The sequence below is a fragment of the Thermobia domestica genome, chromosome 3 (genome assembly GCF_964235325.1).
Source record: "Thermobia domestica chromosome 3, izTheDome1.hap1.1, whole genome shotgun sequence".
Taxonomy (NCBI): Eukaryota; Metazoa; Arthropoda; class Insecta; order Zygentoma; family Lepismatidae; genus Thermobia; species Thermobia domestica.
In genome coordinates, this window is record NC_137456.1 from 143,339,299 (window position 1) to 143,362,742 (window position 23,444).

The following is a 23,444-nucleotide window of genomic DNA, read 5'->3' on the forward strand; positions in this document are numbered from 1 at the left end:
TCTTAGTCATTAGAGTGTACCTTCTGCTTCAAAGCGCATAATACTTTCTACTTTTGTTTCGTTTCTATTTATTTGTTTATTGAGTCAGGCCATGATTAGTGATTTAGTCTGGTGACAAAGTGACTATATCACCAGACCAAAACACAAAATTTTTAGTTTTAGAATATGGGGGTGCAAAGTGGCGTATTTTTGTTCTGAGATGATATCCTAGCGTTTTGAAGGTCGAGGTCAATTGCTTAAAACCTTGTTTTCTGCTGAAGAGAACCAAACTTGTTCGATATTTTTAAACTAAGGTATGAATATTTTGAATATCATGCTAATGTTAATACGTAGCTTTGAGCAATACAAAACCTATTAACTGAAAAAAACAAATCAAGTTTTAATGATTTTTATAGAGTTAGTTTGGACATAATTTTCTTACTTCTGGCACATCGGGCGCGATTTTCTCTGTTACTTCTCAGAGTGAGTTGGTTCCGTCTCTATACATACACCCATTTATGTTATTAATGGTGTGATTTAAGTAAGGAATGTCATCAAGAAAATAGCATGAAATGCTTTTAAACTATAAAATAGTAATATATCCATTATATTTAAATTCAATTAATTAATACATGCATTGTATATACATTGTTCATTAAAAATGCCTCGTATGTCTCCTATGACAATCATAGACGATCACAAAACAGCGTATACCCTTCGAAGATTTTACGACTACAGCAGTACCTACATGGCATAACCGTGGGATGTAAAACTGAAATATTCAATTTCATTTTTCTTAAATGTATAACATTCAGTTACTTAGTCGTATAGCATAAAAGAAAATAGAGCATTAAATAACAGAAGATAATATTAAGAACTACGGTACAAAAGAAAATACAATTAGACCTATATCAATTTATGAAGCTCTTGTGATATTAATAATGTTTTGTGTTCATTATTTTTTATTTATTTTTTTATTTTTATTTTATTTTATTATTTTATTTTATTTTATTTATTTATTTATTTATTATTTTTTTTTGAACTTCAGCAGCTAGACTAATGAAACCTCTCTCGGGCCAAAGGCAAGAACACTTCTTATTCAAAAGCGATCAAAAATAGAGGTGTCAGGCAACCTTTATCTTTTTCGTCAGGTGTATGTGAACCTTCACGATAATAAAAACCGGAATTCAAATACTGTGGTGAATTTGTGGCAAACAACACCAAAAATCGAGTTGTGGCAAACAACACGCCACCGACAAGAATGCCCCGATGATCTTTTTTGCAGGGGAAGGTGGGAAGGCCAACACACACCTAAAGTCAAGAATGTACACATATTGATGCACATAATATGGTACTTCATGTAAAACATTTTTTTATTATTAATGCACATTGCGTAACTGTATTAACTATAGCAAATACATTAAATAATATAGTGGACGAATAAGCAAAGTTTAATATCTTTTGCTACTGAATCCCTTTCAAAAATCCAAGAGAAAAGGGGGAAATAATCTTGCTTAGTCCCCGCTACGAGCTCCGATGCCCATAGAGCAACAATGATAGTAGATAATGAGAAACGTCTTCTTTGCTACAAAATCATAGAAATGCAATGTTGAGTTGATTTTAAGTTTAAAGTCCCGTTCAGCAGCGAGGCTATATGAGATGTGGGCCTACTGATTAACGTAAAATCCGAACCACACGAGCTTCCGCCGGGATTCGAACCCGGGTCTCCCACGCCAGAGGAGCGCACGCTAACCGCTGAGCCATGAAGGAGCTATCATAGAAATGCAATGCAAACGAAAAGTTAGATAGCAAAATGCAATACATTTATAATCGTAATTTTTTTAACGAAGTGTATACAAATCGAATATTTAAACTTTTTTTTTTTAAGCAATTTGTTATTAAAAAGTGCAAGCAAACGAACAAAGATACATATTATTAATCTGGGTGCAGAAAAGTAATATGTCGAGAGTAGAAAGTTTTGCCCTTCGGTAAAAGTTATATCATACCTAGAGAGATTTCTAGTACATATCTACAATCTTCCATCTTGGACACGTCTGGCTCTCGTTTCTCTTGCTTGTCACTGGATCAAAAGGTCCTCATTGAATTATGGTTGCTACTTGTTGAGCACAGGTTCAATCAAGGATGACCTCCGTATCTTGATGTTCTGGGTTTGTATTCAAGAATGACTTCTTACGTTCAGTTAAGCATTTTTCAACCACTGAACCCGGCAGTACACTAAAGAATGCGGAATCCAGTTAGGGCGGCATGACCAAGACAGATCAATGTACTTGCAGGAAATACAGTACAACTTCAGTAGATCGTTCTCTTGCCTATTGAAACCGGAACTGATAAATCTATCATCTCTGTTTAGAATGTTTATAGTGTACTGTAATTTCACAATATGAAATCAAACTCATTTGTTTGATAATTGAAACGTTGAGTTGAGTTGAATTTCAGTTTAGCGTCCCTTTCAGCAGCGAGGCTATGTGAGACGTGGACCTACTGATTAACGTGGAATCCGAAGCACATGAGCTCCCACCGGGAATCGAACCCGGGTCTCCCGGATAATTGAAACGTGTATTGCACTATACTTTAAAGGTTTTAATAGGACTTCCGTATTATGTTATGTATAAATATGAATTGTTAGTTGTTAGTTTGCTTCTCAACAGTTTAAAAGCAAAAATGATAAGAGACAGGAGGAAATGATTTCGAGATATGGTTTCAGCGTTTCAAGAATGGATATTGTTAGTGTCCTCATCCATATATTGAAACCAAAAGTAGTATGTTAATAATATCCCAATTCAATATTAAATCACTACAGTTTAGAGATCTATCGTAATTTGACAATGTTAAACTAAACTCTCTTATTCTTTATAAAGTACTGGCTATAATCTGTAAGCACCAATTGTTTCCGGGTCTAAATCCAAAACATGAATAAAAAGAAAGTCCGGTTGCTAATCCTTTGCCATTATGTAATCCCACACAGTCAAGATGTAAAATGGGTTGTGTACATGCAAGGCGTTCTTTAGAAACCACGAGAAACTTTCATATATTTTTTGTATACATTTTCACCTTTCTCAAATGCGAGCTTCCAAGCTAAAAATCGAAAAAGGCTTCGTACAAGATTAGATCTAACGAATATTATTTGTGTTCAAACGGAAAGTTTATGACACACACTTTATTATTATTATTATTATTATTATTATTATTATTATTATTATTATTATTATTATTATTATTATTATTATTATTATTATTATTATTATTATTATTATTATTATTAAAGATTATCTGAAAAGCCAATTCTTTGTACGGGGAAAGTAGATTTATAATTGTTATTTGAATCCCTTCCCCTCTTTAGTACACAATTTCAATGAATGCGCAATGATAAAACCCGTAAGATACTTTCGACATAAATTTTGAAATCGCTTCTACCCACTTAACGCCCTTTAATGAAAGTCACATGATAGAAAATGAAGCATGAGAGAGGGAGTAAAAAAGCTAACTTTTGGTCTAGAAAATCCGGAGAGGCCGAAATTTAGCACGAATCTGTATCACACGCTAAAGTTTTTGAACTAGGTTATGTACGGGTTTGTTCATTATTATTTAGACAGTACCGCTCTGTACAGCTGTTACAGTCTCCGTTCGGTAGGTCAACGTGCACGATACAGATAATCATAGTTATGCGCTTTAATATGATTATGAAATCTGGTTGTATACGGACACTACACAGTTCTGATAATCTGCGCTACAACGTGGATTTAGCTTAGGATTGCAGTTCTCTTGTCGTAGCAAAAGTAGCGCCAGAAAAGCCACCTGTAGCCGAAATCTACGTGTTTTCCTTCTAAATAGGCTCGATATTTTATCTCCGTGTAACTGTGTTTCGAACAGGTCTGCTGTTTTCCCATGACACAATCACATAACAGATAACGTTGGTTTTAATGTGGCGAACTTATACAAAATGTATCACTCTTAAGATACACCATATAAATTTTAAAAACCAATGCATATACTAACACTAATACACATTACAAGTATACTAATATATAATATATCATTACCAGCGGCGCAAATCTGTCTTCAACATTGGGAGGGACGGGTAAGACCATTCTCATATATTTTTTAAGCAATACTGAAAATATTTATCAAGCTAGAAAACAAAATGCTGTGGAGGATCAGGGAAGCAAAGTTGTCTTCAACATTGGGAGGTGGGCAGATTTGAGGCTTATTCTTGGGGGCTGGAAGAGACGAGGCTCATATTACGGTAGATGAATCTGATTTCTAAGGTGAACCTGTTGTATATTATGTATATCAGGCGATGTAGAGGATTCAAATCGGATTATTGGGGGAAACAGTCCCCTCCAGTTCCAAGATTCGGGGGACATGTCCCCTCATCCTCCCGGGATTTGCGCCAGTGACCATTACAAGTATAAAAGTACAATACATTCTCTGTAATACATGTATGTCTTAAAACGATATTTTGTGAATGAGATTATCCCAGATCTAACATTGCATACAAAAATAAATAAGTAAAAAATAAAATAATATAAAAAAACGGATTCCAAATAATAAGGGATTCCAGAATATGGACTCTTATTATAATAATTGTAACCTCTATTCTCCCCCTACTTCCACGTCGAATTTTCTATGTCTTCCTTAGTGGTACCTTACACCAAATCCTGTCAAAGTTTTAAGTTTCTAGCATAAACAGATGATTGAAGGCGTATTTGATTGTTTTTATGTAAGATTTTATATACCAATTTTCTTGCTTCCAAGTGAAGTAAATGTAGTGACACTTTCTTGATAAAGAAAAGGAAATGTGGATATTACAGTAATGACTGTCTTTTTCCAAACTGCTGAAATATGCGGGGTTTTTTTTTTTTTTTTTTTTTACTTTTATATAAGAGTTTGTATACTGAATTTTACACCTCCAACTTAAGCTAATCTCCTCACACTAGACACTTTCTCAATAAAAAAAGATAATTTGGATTAGAATTAACCCCAGTTTTCCCTCTTATAATAATAGGATTTTTTTCGAAAACACTGAAAAATGTTTTCCCTTATTTTTATATCAATTTATACACCGAACCTCACATCTTCAACTTAAATCGAATCGTCACGTTGTACACTTTCTCAATAAAGAAAGGGAATTTTAGATGTTATAGAATCGATCGCAGTTTTTCCTTCTAGAAGCGGAATTTTCGTAAATATGTTTTCCCTTATTTTTATATAAGAGTTTATATGTCGAATTTCTTATCTGCAACTTAAGTGAATTTTGTGAATAAATAAATTGAGATTTCAATATATTATATGGAAATTACCCCTTTTCACCCCTTAGGAGCAGAATTTTCGAAAACGCTGAAATACGTATTCCCTTATTCTTATTTAAGAGTGTATATACTGATTGGACACTTATTCAACAAACAAAGGAAAATTTAGATATTGTACAAATTACCCAACTGTTTCCCCTTAGCAGCGGAGATACGTATTCCTTTATATTTATTCGAGAGTTTATATGTCAAATTTTATATCTCCAACTTTCACATTGCAAGTGAGTTTCCTCATTCTGCATTTTGTGAACGAATAAAGGAAAATTTTAATATGATTGAAATTGCCCTCTTGTCCACGTTAGAAGTGGAGTTTTCAGAAACGCTGAAATACATGTTACTTTATTTTTAATCATTTAATTTTAGATCTCCAACTTGAGTAAATCCTCACATTTGGCACTTTCTGAATAAACAAAGGGAAATTTGAGTATTTTATAAGTGAGTTCCCTTCCTTCCTTTGGAGTAAAATTCATGAAAACGCTGAAACACCATTATTTTAAATTAAGATCTCATATGGGGAGTTCATCTTTTTAATGCCAGGGATTCGTGAAAGAAATTTTGAGTCTTTCTTTACCATCTTAGACAAGGTATTTCCAAAAATATTACCTTATCCCTTGCGTTCATGACAAAAGGAGTATTCTCTCCAAATTTCACGTTAATGCCTATAGTAGTACGGCCTGGAGATGATGAGTCAGTCACTTTTACTCTTTTATATACTATTTCTACTTAAAGCCTGTTTTTCCCCTTAGCACTCATCTCGCAAAATTGCGTCCAAGGATACAAGTAGATTGTTTCTCAAATTTAGAAGTTTTACGATTAATAAGATAGTTTCGAAGTTCTGAAGAACGACATAGTAACTTTCAAGCCCCATCTTACCCCTTAACCCCGGTTACATTTCACAAAATCACATCTTATTTACAGGCCTTAGCGTCTAGAGCAATGATTGTCTATGTGGCATTAACGCCCCTTAAGGAGTGTTCTCGCTTCCAAAGTGAGTGTTGGAACAAAGAGAGTGAAGGTGGGGATAGACTATGATGGAAGAAGTGTAAGAGGGAATAGATGGCTAATGTAAGACAAATTATAGGAATAAAACTTCATTTCCGTTTAAGGTCTTTTAAGTTCTTGACATCCTTCTTACGGTTGACAGTTTGATTTTATTTTGCTTACTTTCATTCTTTGCAAGATATTCAGTTTCAATGCCATTAGGCCATATTGCTTTTCTCTAATTTCAGCGACATTCAAAGTTTCCTCTTCCCTAGCTCCGCTCCCTATGGTCCATAGCAGCTTAAATTTTGGTTCTCTCTATTTTTTTTCCATGTTCAATCAGATGCCCTAGTTTGCATCGGATTTATGGACCTTCACTTGTTTACTTTATTTTTTCACTGATATCTGAAGTAGTAAGAATTAGTACTACTTCCGGTTTCAATGTTGAATTCACGTAGTTTGGAAGTCCATCGTCGTTTCAGAAATTCGTTCGAGTAATGGTACACAACTAATGAAATATGAACAAAATGGTTTCAGTAATTTTCTCAAGAAACTATTAAAAATGAAATTTCGAGCATCGTATTTCACGATTATGCCTTTTAGCCTAGTTAAAGAAGATGGATGATCAATGGCAGTCAATTGTAATTGGTCGAATAATAATATCGGAGGAAATAGGGAACCCTGAGAAAAGCCGCGGACATGATGTTGCCCACCACAAACTGACATGGCCTCGAATCGAACTAGAAACCTCTCGCACCAGACATGAGCTGACTTCCTGAATCGTATTGGAAAGATTTGAATAGATAAAGGATATTCTGATTTATCAATATATATATATTGTCAGAAATTCATTCGTGTTTTAAGTGGGTTATTTCCAGGTGGCAGTAATGATGCCGATCCGTTAGCAAGTGTAGTCCTTATCTAATCTTAATAATAAGCAGTTTTGAGTTTCTTTCAATTACCTTAAACAATAAGAGCATTTTCTTATCTCGGCTAAATTTTGTTTGTTATCTAAGTCTTAACTTGAATTATTTTTTAATTTTTTTCCTTCTTTCACAATTTGTCGGTGAAGGGATGAAGTAGCGTATCTTGATATTTATAATTTTGCAGGAGAGTGATTTAAAGTGTCTCGTTTTAACGTTGTGCCGTCCAACTCACTTCAAGATACGCAATTTTCAGAAAGTGAATTCAGTTATATAACTTTTATGGTTGAAAGATGGATGATGGTTATAACTTAAAATCGCGTTTTCGTGTTACGCTACTTCGCTTCTTCACCGACGAATTGTCGGTAGCACTTATAATTTGATTGTAAAGCTTTCCTTAGGTATCCTACCTATATATGAAGTTTCGTCAAAATTGGGCTCTAAGAAATATGTAGTGTTTCTTGTAGGCCTAAGTGATGGACAACGCCAAGAAGGACAATCAGTAAGGAAGTCGGCTTTTATATTTAAAGTGAAAAACAAATAGAAAAATTATTATTTCAATTTAAAACTAAGTTAAATAACGAACAGGGCGCGAATTACATCCGAGATTATCCCTAACAGGAGCGATGTGTTCTTATCGAAGAGATTGAAGCTGGATTAATGAAGAAAGCACAACGTGTTCCTCTGAACAATGTGCATGTGCAAAATTGGAATAGAAGAAAGTGACATAGTATTATAGTGATTACGTAAATCGAAAATATTTCTTTGAAGTATCTATTAAATTTAGATCACAACATAATGCATAGCCTCAACTATTTGTATGAATAATTTAGTTTCTTCTTTAACAGATTTAGCGTTTTTTAACATGACTGATTCTCTAATTGAAGTTTAACGCTCTATATGAGATGGGACATACGGCTTAAATTAGAATCCGAACCACTAGTTGAGGTTTTATCAGATTCATGCATCCCTGCCAGGATCGAACCCAGGGGCACGAGCGCATTTAGTTGCCATGAAGAAGTATGCTTTAACAGTGATCATTTTAGAAGATTTTTCACGGGGGGGGGGGAGGCTTTCAACAGGGTTAAAAAATAATGCTGTGCATACTGTATATTGGCAACCCATATCGAGTATAAATGGAGATACATCTGCGGGGAATATTTTGTATCTTTGGGGGGAATTTTCATTCATCACTGCTCTTTAGCAGATATTAAAAATGTATATTGTTTAGAGACTTGTCTGGTTTACGGTAAAGATACGCAGTTGGGAACTCTGCCCTGCTGGATCTAAAGTTATGTAATTACGTAGTAGGCAAGTTCCGCAAGAGTGGATTTCCTAGAGCTACTCTAGCTTCTCCCTATGGGTCTTATTCCGTACTAGCCTTCGTAAAAATGCGGAGTGTAATGCAGTGTAAAATATGAAAAAATCAATTATAAACTGCAAACTCAAACGCAGATTTTACGTTACGTTGACGCAAATCATTACGGAATGTGGCCGTCTGTTCTCATATCACAAATTACTTTATCAGCTTGCGTATTTGCAGTTCCAAGTTTTATTTCAGCGCCGAGGTTACGTGAGATATGGACCTACAGTTTGATGTGGGATTCGCATAACGCATATACTCCACATATAGGCTTACCATAATTTCCTGACAACAACCCGGATTTCTTTTTTAGAATGGGGTAGGAATTGAGAAGTAATGAAGTTTAACTTTAAACTCCAAAAATATTTTAACTCATTTTCTTTATTTAAAATACATTTTTTTAATCATTGTCTGTAATTATTTTCTAACTTATGCATTATTTTCTGATTAAAAATGTATTTTTCTGATGAAAGTACACCTTATCACGTGATTTTTTTTTCGTTAAAGTCCACTCAAGACAGCTTTGCAAGCCAATCACATGAACAAACAGATCCTAATTCCCGACCTTCCATTGACTAACCCGAAAATCCCGAACATCAGTTAATTCCGTACCCAGGCTTGAATCCCGGATGTATAAGTGTATCCATATATGAATGTGGATATTCCTCACGTAAAACAAAAACAATTACCGCTAATTCACGTGGGAATGCTTTCATTTTAAGAATTCCGTAAGTCGTGGAGGAAGGACCTGGCAACACAAGCTTTCTAATGAATACTGAAAGATGATAAAGGTGGAAGTGTCCGAATCCAGGAAGAGATTCTTTATAAAGATACCATTGACCACGGACCGCAAACGTCGGAAAACTTCATCATTTTTTTTAATTGACGCAGCTGATTACTATTTGTGAGGGGGAAACAGGATGAGGTGTTACTCTGACAACACGGAAAGTGAGTGGGCGTTACCCATCAACTTAAAACTATAATTAAATATATTTTTTTTAAATATAAACAAGAAAACTCCTCTGTAATCCTCCTGCTGACACAATCATAACAAAGAGGAATCCACCCAAAGCAGTTGAAAGGAAAGGAGAAGTAGACCAAGACGGTAGGAAAAAACTGGATCACGTGACGTCACGGATTGAAGAGTCCAATGGCTATTTCGAAAGGGATTCTCCATTCCAGTTTGCCGTTCTCCAGAATGCACCCGGCGTGGAACGACCAAGAAAGCGCAAAGCAATAGTTTACCAGTCGATGTACTGCTTTCGTAGTGTTCAGTTCACGCACAAGAAGTTTCTTTCGTCTGCTAGCGGTGCTGGTTGGTTGGTGTTGTTATTTTTTGTTTAGTTTGTGCTGTGTTTTGTGTACATTGTGTTTAATAATTATAACGAAAACAGTCTTTGGTTTTATTTGCTGAAAGAAGGTGGGGGTCTCGACGAGACTGGGACATATCTGAAGGGTTTGTTTTTACAAGCACGTCGCTCAACCTGGGAATCCCCGCAAAACCTCTCCGGGTCATCTGATTGGCACCGGACGAGTACGGGGTACAGAGAACAAATTTGGTGCTTCTTTAGTGTCATACAATTTGTTTTACCTGTATCCCAGCAAACTATTTAGAAGTGAAAGGTAAGTCTTATATTTAATTTTGTCCAAATTAAGTAACCAACTGTGAAATGCAATTGTTTAGTATACAAGTAACGTTTAAAATTTCAATATAACCTAAGCATGGTCTTTCGCATTCAAAACAAAAAGAAAATAACCGGTGTAATGCTAGGAATCAGTATAATTTCATCTTCGTCAAGTTTTAGGTTTGACAACAAGAGTTGTTTTGAAAGTTGTATTTACTTACATGAGTTGAATGCCGAACATAGTGTCAGTTGGAGTAAAAGTTGCTGCTTTTATATGTGCTTCAGACGCAATATCACTGTGATAGGCCTATAGAATGGATTGAGGCCTTGGAGTCGGAGGGAACCTTGAAATGCTTTGCTTGAGGCCTACATACAGCTGTAGACTTGATTCATCAAAAATTATTAAATATAGAAATATTAAATATTTAGTTATCCCAATAATTACTTGAGATATTGAGAGCCACAAGAGTGTCTACCTTTTTTCTTCTTTTTAAAGACGTACACTTCAAGTACATCCCTTCATAGCTAATATTTGCTCTCAAAATTTTTCGTATACTCACAGAAACAGTTCCAGAAAATGACTTTTATTTTCATTTTTCAACTAGTGATTGACATTTCAAAATATAGCAACAAGGCAGTATTATTCAAATTGGGTTAGGGGTGGCAGTGACTCACTCCGACTCTCAACCCCTAATCTGTTTTCTCATGCATAACGTGTGGTATTAATTTATGTTGGTGTTCTCTTATACGATGTCGTTCGAGCCAGATGCACCAGAAGCAAAGTTCTGAATGGAGTTGTCTGATTGGTTAGCCGATTTGAATTCAACGTTCCTTTTCAGTACCAATACTATATAAAACGGGCTTCAAATTGCATCCAAATAAATACTTGGTTGTGTATCACCGGTTGTGAGCAAGTGACTCACCGGGAATCAAAGCGGGGTCCACGCGAGTGCTTTGTAAGCACATTTAGAACTGTCACGAACGAGCATTGGAAATGCCAGAAGTTTGCTAATTCATCTTCTCTGATAAATCTTAGTTGAGAGTTTAATTTTACATATTACATATTTCAGTTTGTACTCAAAGTAACACAAGTTGAAGTATAGACTGAAATAGTGTGATGTCATATCCGTCTCGTTGCCATGGTAATTGTAGTTTTATTTTCTAAACAACATGGCCTACGAACCTAAGTACAAAGCGAAAACAATAACGTGTTATCTTCACGATTGCAAACATTACAGTAAAAGAAACACTTGTTTAGGCCTATGTTTTAAAAAACAAATCCAATGAATGAAACTACGAAAACAGAAAAAGCAAGCAATTAGGTAAATAATATGTTAAAATATGGGAAAGTGAAATGTTCCCCTGATATCACTGATTTTGTGATTTATACGTTTGGAGGTTACGTTAAGTGTCAAAATATACTATCAGTATCACACATTACATTCCAAACGTGTAGGTCTACAGAAATTGTGTTTAAAACTTGGGCTGAATCACTCATAATTGAATGTTTTCTTGTACTGTCAGTATATATTTTTAAAGTAAGTAGGAAATGTAAAGAAAGATGCGATGCATATTACCGGTAACCGATCAGAAATTGGTCCAGATTAAAAATTCTCAGAACGCATATGGTTACAAGTTTCATGTCTTTTATTTATTTATTTTTTTAGTTTTTAATTGATCGATTGTTTATTTTGTAGCCACTGTAGCTATGCACTCATATTTTAAAGGGTAGGCGTAAAATATTTAAATGTGTTAGTATCATTAACATTATCTTCAAAGTGGACAATTATTTTTCCTTGTAGACAAATCGTATATTTGTTTATTTTCATTGTGCCGTTGAGGTTTTACATTGTGTATTTGTTTTCTGTTCATTGTGCATTAAGTGGTAATGGCGTTGACATTACTCATGTAATTTTTATCTTATCAGATTATTTAGAGATGTGGCCACTGTAAAACAAATTCTTATATGTTACTTCGTTGATTACTAGATTTCACTCGTAAATTTTCTAAATAGTGGACCCATATTCTTAACCTATATCTTTTCCTGTCCTCAAATTATTCTAAAAAATATTAACTGTGGTTCTTATTAACAGTATACTTTATGCATTTGTTTAGAAAAAAACATGGCGATCACCATGGTAACGAAGGGGAATGACGACATCACTATTTCAGTCTATTCTCCATCAACTTAAGTTGGAATTATTTATTCTTTTCCCTGACTCCAGCGCCACTGTTCAAGAACATCCGGATAAACGGATAGACATGCGAGCGACATTATAAGGATCATTATTTAGAGATTGTGACCCTCTCTGTTGGTCTAGAAGCTAGCGTGCGCGCCTTTGGTGCTTGTAGTTCCAGGTTCGACTCAGGGTGGGGGAGGATTGAACCCATTAGGTCCGGATGTAGGTCCACATCCCACATGACCTCGGTGCCGCAGAGAACTTTAATAAACAACAACAATCGGAGACTGCAAATGAAATGAAATTTCTAGAGTTGTTGTTGTTGAGTTGTGTTTAACGCCCCGTTCAGCAGCGAGGCTATATGAGACGTGGATCTACTGATTAACGTGGAATCCGAACCACATGAGCTCCCGCCGGGAATCGAACCCGGGCCTCCCACGCCAAAGGCATGAAATTTCTAGAGTGTCGTCCCGCAATTGTGCACCGAGGCTAAGTGACACGATGATTGTGATAATGGTGGGATGAAGAGACGGCAGGAACCCGAGAAAACCCACGTATACGGTACTTGTTCGCCACAAAGCTCCCTTGGCATGAGTTGGGATCGAACCAGGTATCCAGGAAGCTGTGGACTCTAAAATTGCAGATACTAATATATTCTCACTATTAACCTCTTAACCTCCTTTATGTGACCACGGCGATGCAAGAGTAAGTTTTCATTTCTGATGATCCTTGGTTCTATCCGAGGGTATGTAACTGTATGGTGGACATTAGGGTCCCTGTAAAGTTTATTCGACTTTCTTATTCCAGCAGTTCCTCCATTACAATTCACGTTCATTAATCATAATCATCTGTCTCTTTTACCCTATCGGGACATAATCGTTACATCTAAATTTTTTTCTTCGTACCTCCGGCAACTTTGCGAATATGGAAGTTTCCTCAAACAATTTAAATTACTCTGCTCTGGGAGAAACATTTGCTAAAACTACTTGATGTCATCTTGCTTATATAAGTTCATAAAGTCTATTGCCACTCTTTTAATATTCGAAAGGATTGGAACACTCAAATAGCAATATTTTGTTTTGAGCAGTTGATTTCATACGCCGGATTATCGTCTGCGTTCCGAGAGACAATAATGTAGAATAAGTTCAAGATTTTTCGGATGTAATACATTAAGTATTTTACACGCTGTAAAGTAGATGATTGATTGATTAGCGGTTAATTGGATGTCGCCAATTCATTTGTCCTTCATAAGAAAAGGGAAAAAAATGATTAAAGCAGAATGTTAGTGCGAGTCTAAAACCGATATACCATTTATTCAAAATCAGAGAATTAGATCTAGGAAATCACTCTTCTTCTTGAAGCCGCGGTGGAACAGCGATTGAGTGCTCACCTATGGGCATAGGGTCCTTAGTTCGATCCCAGCACCCAAAATTAAGTTTTCTGTTGGACATGCTCCATGTGCGTGAGTTTTCCTATTTCCGTTTCCGTCCACTTTCTTCATTTACTCTTATTATCATCCACTTCATTATCATAATTTTTCTTAGCCACGAGACATAATTCTGAGACGTTAAACTTTTTTTTTTTTTTTTTAAGTAAAACATGAAAAGTCATACGTTATGTTTCTGGTTCATATTGCCTTTTTATTTATCTATTATTGACTAAAAACAGATCGTTCTAGACTTAAAATTTAAAGCACGTATCAAAATTGCGACTTTTAAATTAACGGATTTTCACCTACGATAGCTATATTTTCAGTTTGACCATACACCGTGCAACGAAGGAAATTACTGTATAGAAAAGGTAATTATCCTAAAATTTCCATCGCTGTACAAACGTGCGGTGTATTAACAAGATCTCTCAACAGTGCTTTAACAAATACGTAAAACTTTTCTACGTTAAGCTGTAGTAAATTTTCTTCAGCTGGCCTACTATCAATATTTTAACTTTTATTTAATAGTACCAAATTAAAATTAAAATACCATATATTCGGCCGGTAAGGAGACTGTACCCACCGGCCACTAGTCATATTCAGAATAGCACCATTATTTCCTGCCCTGTCGGTAAAATATCGATCAGTTCACAACCCTATCTAAATGTCTTGAAGTGGATCAAACATGGTGGATGTGAAGGTGAAAAAATCTATATAAATCTATTCTTCATAAATCTATTTTTCATTTCTACACCTTCAGAAAGCTTCCCAAATTTCTCATTATACAGGGTGATCCGTTTGAGATATCATAAAATATGTTTTGAATAAGCAGTGCATCTTCTTTCGATAGCTCTCTATGATTAGGTAGCTTTTGAAATTTGGATGGTTGAATTGAGGTTTCTACCATAACCCTGATTCAGACAGCTTCCCCTATTTCTTAAGATGGTAGTCATTCCACAGTAATGTGTCCAATGTGTCTTGGTACGCTCACTTTTAAAAGTGCAGCTCGTACTTAACGGCCGTTTAGAACGAGTACAAGTGCCATTATGCATTCTTGTATTGTGCACTCTATCGCCAATAATGTCTGCAAACAATGAATGACAGAAATTACAATGCCACGTTCACTTTTTTGTGACATGTGTAAGCAGAAGGCAGTCGCTGATTAGAGGCTAAATGTATGTGTATTTATGAACAAAGCTACCATTCATGTCAGCGACTATGTGAACATATAAAATAATTGAGAGAACAGAAAACCATATAACCACATATCTCCTATGACCTCGAACGATGTAGCTCTCAAGTGAACGTGTAGTGTGGCGTTACACATCAGAAAATGTATTTTTTTTTTTTTTTTTCAGGAAGACACTGTACTTTCAATTATAGTGATTACAAGCAATCGGGAAGCTTGACCTGGATCTATCAATTTCAGCATTCAATAAACGCGAGGGTGTGTCCTGGTAGTCAACCCCCATCTATAAAATTTTACCAGTGTCGTATCTTGCGCTATACGGAGAATATCACCTGACGGTACACTGTTGTGGTATTGCCGCTGGTTTCGTTTTGTTTATTTTTGTTTTATTGTTGTATATTTTTGCTATTATTTATTATTATCGTTTAATTCGAATAATTGTTAATGTTCTTCAAGTGCTTTATGTCGCTCGTTCGCCATGTTTTCTAAGTTTGAGAACATTGTTGGTGCACTTCGTCTGTTTTACGTTTCCTCAAGTGTGCGTTCGAAAGACAAATCCACAAATCGTACCAAAGTAATCCGATGTATCACGCGTGAGACAAAGTAGTTCTATGATTGGTGTAGAGGCCAGTCTTCACGAGTCGTCGTGTTCACTATAGTAAAAATGAAATCTTTAACTTTTACGTCCCACGATTATGCCGGCTAGGCTAAAGGAGATGGTGATGATGAGAAATAAATAAAATGGTGGAATGAAAAAAGTGGGAGGAAACGGGAAACCCCTAAGAAAACCTACGCTTTCTCCACCACAAAGCTCACTTGGCGCGAGCTGGGACCGAACCAAGGACCACACGCACCAGAGGTAAACGCTCTACCACTGAGCCACCGCATCACTGTAGTTGAACTATAGTTGAACAAGATGGGATTATTTTGTCAAAACCACAGTTGCAGTAAGATGGTTTACTAAACAGCATTTTCAACAAGATGGCATGGCATTCCGCCATACTAGGCAATCCCCGCGCGTGAATTTCTCAAAGAAACCTGATAATGATCGGTTCTGTAGTTTCTTGACTCCTAAATTCATTGGACCTGATACCTTCAAACACTTTCGTGCGGGAGTACGCCAAGTCACCAGTTATTTTTGATAATTTATGCGATACGTTCTGCTATTTTAATGGATTTTTAAAATCAAATTTAAATCAACTAAAACCAAACATTATATCGAAATTGTTGCAGATGGGGGGGATACAATTTAGCCGAATGCTGCTTATTCTGCCTTTAAATGTAAAAAAATAAATAAATAAAAAGTAAAATGAAAATAAAACCTCACTCAAAGCAAACGCTTCTTTTTACTAGTGTGTTACAGTTACGGTAATATATTATTTATTTCCTTCATCAAGCATATTACCTGATGAAGACAATGATATATTGTCGAAACTGTAATAAATTAGTAAAAATAAGTATGTGCTTTGGTCAGATTTTATGTACGTTTCTATTTATTTTCTTATTTATTTGTTTGTTTATTTTAGATTCAAAACCACAATAAGTAAGCAGCATTCGGCTAAATTGTATTCCCCCCATTGCAACAATTTTGATCTAGTGTTTGATTTTGCACAATTCACCTTGTGAAATTTTGATTGATTACTTGAATCGCCACCCTAATCACACCTCTGTTTCTAAAGTTTTAGGAGGGGTTGCGGTGGCACGGAGTCCTTGGTTCGATCCCAGCTCGCGCCAAGTGAGCTTTGTGGTGGACAAACACAGTGTACGTAGGTTCTTCCGTTTCTTCCCACTTTCTCCATTCCACCATTTCACTTATTTCTCACCACTCTCCTTTAGCCTAGTCGGCATAACCGTGGGACGTAAAAGATAGATTTCATTTCATTTCTAAAGTTGTATATATATTTTTCTGCTTCTGCGCCAAATAATGTTAAGTGAACAAAATACATAGATGTTTATTTTTTAAAATTCTTTTTGCCTAAATTTAGCTATCTGCTGGGGGGAAATTAAGCTTTAGAACAAGTTATTTCAGGCAGGAAAAGTAACAATACTTCCGTCTTCAAGAAATTATTCTCTTACAGTATTTCTGGTGGTAAGAAAAATAAAAGACAGAGAAAACTTGAAGCACGCAAGAGTAGATTTTAGATTGATAGTATCGTGTGCATATGTTCTTGTATGTATATGTGTGTGTGTGATACATGCCACAATATAGAGAGGAGGTTTCTGTTTGAGATCTTTCCTAACAACCTCTTCCATTTGTTTCTTCCCCATATAGCTATATGTTCTATTTTCTCTTCTCATGTTACATTAAGGAAGAAATGAAGCAAGTGCTCACGATAAGAAACCAGGAAAGTAGGAAATGGGAGATCGTCGTGTTCCCATGATTATATGGGTACAACTCTGCTTGTATTTTTAACCACTTTCTCCGGAAGAAATTTAGCACCCAACAACCACATCCTCCCACTGGCTCAACAATGTGGAAAATGAAAAGATGTAACAATGTGGATGACCGTAACTACTGCTCCTTAAGATCATGTTTGCCTCCCAGAATTTGATTCTTATGTTCGACAAATTACAGCTTTTTTTACTATTATTATTATTATTATTATTATTATTATTATTATTATTATATTGAACTTTATTTTAATTCTATAGCAAGTTTACAACAAGGGGGGAGATGTTGACGGGAGAAGGTTCATTTTGGAGAACAGAGGCAGTTGCCTTTACCACTGAATTTTAGAAATACATATTTTCTGATAAATTGTATATTACTATATTAATGAAAAATATGAAATTGTGTCGGTGAATATCCTCCCCTCGTCTCCAAAGCAAAATCTGAAATGAGACTGCTTGTTGAGGGCTGAGCATTTGACAAACATTATTATAATGTTGCAGCTTGTGCTTGTAATTTCAAAATGTGCCCACTTCTGGGTGGTAATGATTCCAACAGACTCAATCTTTCCGCGTATAAACTTCGCACACAATAAAATGCCAGATCTTTATTAAGATTGTATATTTCAATTTGGACATTATCGAATCATGATCCATAAACATCCATACAAGTTAAGAGCACGAAATTCATTGTCTTTACGAAATTTTTAACTTCAATTTTATATTATTTAAAACTGCCAATTAAATTGATTTCGTTCTGACAGCATCGTGATTATGGCAGCAGTTCCCTAAACAATCTTTCCAGATTTTTCCAAACAGATTCCCTTGGAAACTGTAGAAAGGACATCAAGAAAGCGCAGTGCTATAATAACATCAAAAGTGATTCGAAACCTTTTATTGTCAAAATGAAACGTGTATTACAAAAAGTCATAGAGAAAATCAATTTAGTGTTTATAATTTGAGTTTGTATCCATTTTAATATTGTCGAACATGTTTAAATTTGTAGAACTGTTTGAATGTGTTCTTTGAACATGGGTTCGATAACCAGTGAAGGGTGAAAAAAAAGTGGAGAATAATAAAACCAATCTAACATCCTGTTGCTAGTGAGTTGAACTCATGATCTTCCTGATCTGGGAAGAAAATGGAATAGGGAAGAAACTGGGATAGGCATGAAAAAGAAATGGGGTTATAATTATTATAATAAGATGCTTATATTTCAGAATCCCATTAGGTTAGAGACATGAAAATTTATATTCGAATCTTTTATTTGAAATAATTAAATAAGTGTTTTAATCGTTTCTCGATATTTGTCCTAGAATGGAAATAAAACGTGGGGGTGTCTTCCTAAGATAAAGGGTAGGGTGCAACAAGACGTATAAATTTTGTATGAGATTGGGGTTCAAATGAATTGTATATAAAAGGTGAAGAAGAAAGAACGCGAAATATTGTTCGTTGTAACACGTGGGGACGTTTGTTAGTCATGCGTAAAGTAGTACAAAATATCATTGAAAGTAAAATTAAACATACTGAAAAATTGGTGAAAACCATCAAAAAAGAACTTCTAGATCCAAGAGGAACAAAGAGAGAAACAAACAAAACAGAAAGGGTAGAAGGAAGAGACATTTCTGTTCATCCTTTACACAAACTATTTTTCCTTTAATATAGTGCCCAGCAGTTTCATTTGACTATTTTTCGATATTTGGAAACAAATAGCAAATGTTACCCATCTTTAAAATTATTTAATAAAGCTGATGAGGATGCTATACAACTAAAAGAGAATAAATTACATATTACCGACAGGAATAATATTTTTTTTTCTTATCTCAGATATATCTAACAAGGAGAAAGCAGACTTTGGTAAATGAACTTCGTGGCCATTTTTTGCAATTTGATAGTGCACATTTAAAGTGCTCATATTACAAATTGGGAGAGCGGAGAGAGTTTTCGACTCGTCGCATATGTCGTACGTTGCGCAAATTTATCAAGTGACGGCGTGGCAGAATCAGTAGTATATGTGACTCACGTGCTAAGGGTCCCGGGTTCTATTCCCCTGGAGTTAACTTAATTTGTTTTTTGCTTGAACCAATAAAGTAGCCACTTGTAGCTACAAGTAAAATGTTAATTCACCATATGTTTATAATGAACTAAAAGAATAAAAATATTCAAATCAGTTGTAAAATCTTTCAATGTTCCATGCTAACTACCAACGAAATGTAATCTATTTCGTATATATATTTTGATATCACGAGTTCTATTATGATTAGTTCGTCTAGTTATAACATATCAAATGCAAACACAATTATCTCGTCCGGATCTCAGCGGAGCTACTGCGTGACCCTCCCTTGTTAGCATGAACACGATGGTAACGCCAGAAGAGATTTTTAGAACTTGTGCCATTTAGGACTAATACCGCGTCCCCAGATTCACTGAAGAATATCTGATAACGTTATCTCACGTGCATTAATAATGTTTATCTAAGTTTTAATCTGTATGAGTTAATTAATTTGATGTCACATTAAAATTTCAATGGTCAAATAGACTTCACCAACGCGTGCCAAACTTTCAGGTAAGATGCCAAACCGCTCTCCATCTTCATTTACTGTGAGTAGACCCTATAAGTATAATCAATATTTTCTTCTTAAAGTACATTTTAAATTATAGTATTAATTTAGAGACTTTCCCAGAATTTTTTTTAAGGGATAGCCCCTTGAACAGTTACTCACTTGACAAACACCGTGTGCATGTTTTTTTCAGGAGGGGGTTCTCCCTCTTCCCCTCATTAACGAGGTGGTAACAGAATACGGTAGCGATCTTTCCCGTATTAGGTGACACTTATCTAATATTAATAGTAAGCGTCCTGAATTACAGATAAGAGAGACGCATTATATGTTGGGATGCTAACTTATCTAAGCCACTTACACAAATTCGTAGTGACATTTGTAAATTTCGACCCGTGGAGTGTATCTATCGAGGCAAAATCTGAAATAACGCTACTGCTACTAGATTCGGTTCTATCGCTAAAATTTTTCATGTTGGGTGTAGAGTTAGTACTACTAATACTGTTATTCTTTGATCACTTTAATGGTTTATAATTTCTGTCCATCTAATTGATAAGTTGACTCTACGAGTTTTCTGTTTAGTGCTAGTTTAAATTTGCATTGAATTTTCATTCATGAATATATTTATTTCTTTCAATTATTCTTAATATATCGCTCCATATAGAAAGTTTGTTATGAGCAACCTTCGATCTTGCATGTTCGGTAAGAGTAGTCCGCACTAGAGTAACCAAAAGGTGGAGGCCACCATTCAGTGGTAGAGCGTTCAACCCTGGTGCATGGGGTCCTGGGTTCGAACCCAGCTCGTTCCAAGTTAACTTTGTGGTGGACAAACACCGTATGCGTAGGTTTTCTCGAATTTCTCCCGTTTTCTCCCACTTTCTTCATTCCACCATTTCTTTCATTTCTCGTCATTACCGTTTCCTTTACCCTAGTTGGCGTAATCGTGACACGTAAAACTTAACAATTTCATTAGCCAAAAGGGTAGGATTGGATTGGAAAAGGGTAGGACAGTGCATAATTATGTTGTATGTTAGTAAGCTTCCTGCTTTTTCCGTAATGGGCCCGCGGCTTTCTTACGCTAGCCAGTTAGTTAAAACAAATTACGTAGCAGGTACTTCCAACACGTGAAGACAAGAATGGGACATTACAGGTGTCGCGAAAAGAAATTGGTTATTATTTTACGGGAAATAAAAAAGTGAGATTTTTCCTGACAACTGTCTTGTATAACCATCCTACTAACAAGCATGTGTTACACGATTATGCACTTTCTTAAACACGTGTTACATGAATATCTAGTATAAAATTTAATTTCTGTACGCCTGTGAACATTTACACACTCACGAAAATATTTTTCTAATTGCAACAATGACACATAATTCAATGTCATTGTAATGTAAAACGGCCGATGAATAAATTATTATTTTTCAAAGCATTTTTAAGTGTGTGAATTGCGGTAACATGTTAAAAAGAAAAAGTTTATAAAATGTTCTGGTTTGAGGGGAAAATAAAGAAATTGCACGATTTAATGGACGGGTAATTTGTCACAATTCCGTAAAAAGAAAGAGAAAAATGAAACATTCATTTATTGTACGATTTAGCAAGCAACTCACGATTTGCTTTGTTGAAATCGGCCATAACAATACACGATTCTCTGTTTAATATAGAGAGTATTACTTCAATTACGGTATGGGTGTATCCATAATGTTCTGCTTACTTGTAGTAGTAACTTTTAACGTAATAATGCCTTTCTCTCACGTAATAGTATTATAAGGTATACCATGACATAGACCCACCCATCATATGTTGAACTCTGTTGATCCTAATTTCCGTAGTGTACTGGATGTAGAAATTATTACCTCCGTAGGATTTAATAGAAGGTTAGTTCGAATGATGTCCACATGTTAAAGCTCTGGAGCACGACAATTTATTTTTCCTGGTATTTTTTTTAAATAAGATAATTTGACATAATTTTAATTTAAAAGAAAAACCTGGAATATGGCATATTTGACTATCTCTAGGAAAATATTTGCTTTCGGCGGTATTTAAATAAGCAATAATCTTTATTAGAAACCTAACTGCCACTTAATCAATGTAAACTTAAGGATTTGGATCTTTAAGTTTACATCTCACAGCTATGCCCTGTAGCCTAAAAGAGAAGGTTAAGGAATATTAGTGAGTCATTATATAATAATTGGTGTAATGAGGATGAGGGAGAAAAGAGGAACTCTCAAGAAATACTACGATTATGATTTTGTCTCGTGACCTGGTGTTGAACCAGGGACTCCTTGCTCTAGAGGTCAGTGACGCTGTGCTGAGTCATGTACCTTCGTGATAATATAGACTGTGGTAGAGTGTTACGTACTACATTACAGAACCGAAACCAATGGCGGATCTAGAAGGTAAAAAGTAGGGGATTCAGCCAGAACCCATACTATGATAGATATAGCTATCATGAGTTTCCAATTTCTCATGGATCGTCCAGAAGTTTCCAACTTAAATCTTCCCCGATGGATATTATGGTTGTCGCCATTATTATTTAACTTTGTGCTGGAATACGCCATAAAGAAAATCAAAGATAGCAACCAGGGCCTACAGTTGAACGGTATTCACCAGGTTATGGTATATGCTGATGATGTAAATTTAATAAGGGATGATAGGAGTACAATAGAAAGAAATGCAGAGATATTATTAAATGCTTGCAGGGACATGGGTTTAGAAGTAAATGCAGAGAAAACTAAATACATGGAAGTGCGTCGGGACCGTAATACGGCAAATTGTGGAGGCGTTAAAATATTAAATAATACTTTTGATAGAGTGGATACTTTCAAATATTTAGGATCAATATTAACAGACGAAAATCATATTCACGCAGAAATTAAATGTCGACTAAAAGCAGGGAATTCGTGTTACTATTCGGTTCAAAATCTCTTGTCGTCGCGAATTCTGTCGAGGAATTTGAAGCTTAAAATATATAAGACGATAATCATGCCTGTTGTTCTGTATGGTAGCGAAACATAGTCACTTACTCTGAGGGAAGAACATAGACTGAAAGTATTTGAGAACAAGATCCTGAGACGAATATTCGGACCCAAGAGGAACGGGAATGGGGAATGGCGGAAACTTCATAACGAGGAACTACATAGTTTATACGGTTTACCCAACATTGTTATCGTCGTCAAGTCTAGGAGGCTTAGGTGCGCAGGTCATGTAGCTAGAATGGAAGAAAGTAGAAACGCTTTCAAAGTCTTGACTAGAAGACCCATAGGAAAACGACCATTAGGAAGACCTAGGCGCAGATGGGAGGATAATATTAAGATAGATCTCGCAGAGATAGGAATACAGAGTAGAAACTGGATGCAATTAGCTAAGGATAGAAGTCAGTGGAGAGCTTTTGTAAACGCGGCACTGAACCTGCGGGTTCCATAGGCCATAGAGTTAGTTAGTTAGTTATATTATGGCTAGATTGGACGTTGACATTGTTGACCTCAAGTATTATTTT

At 35.5% G+C, this 23,444-nt stretch overlaps 1 protein-coding gene across 3 annotated transcripts in view; it reads left to right on the top strand.

The window, feature by feature from the left end:
- Nucleotides 1-9,449: 9,449 nt before the first annotated feature.
- LOC145680782 (proton channel OtopLc-like) overlaps nt 9,450-23,444 on the top strand; it is a 159,797-nt gene continuing 145,802 nt past the window's right edge. Inside the window, exon 1 of one of the 3 annotated variants that reach the window (XM_081751784.1) lies at nt 9,450-9,895. The gene's annotated coding sequence lies outside the window, so the exon portion shown is untranslated. Of the gene's footprint in view, nt 10,200-23,444 lie in introns of all 3 variants that reach the window. The other 2 variants (XM_081751785.1, XM_081751783.1) reach the window with 2 other exon arrangements.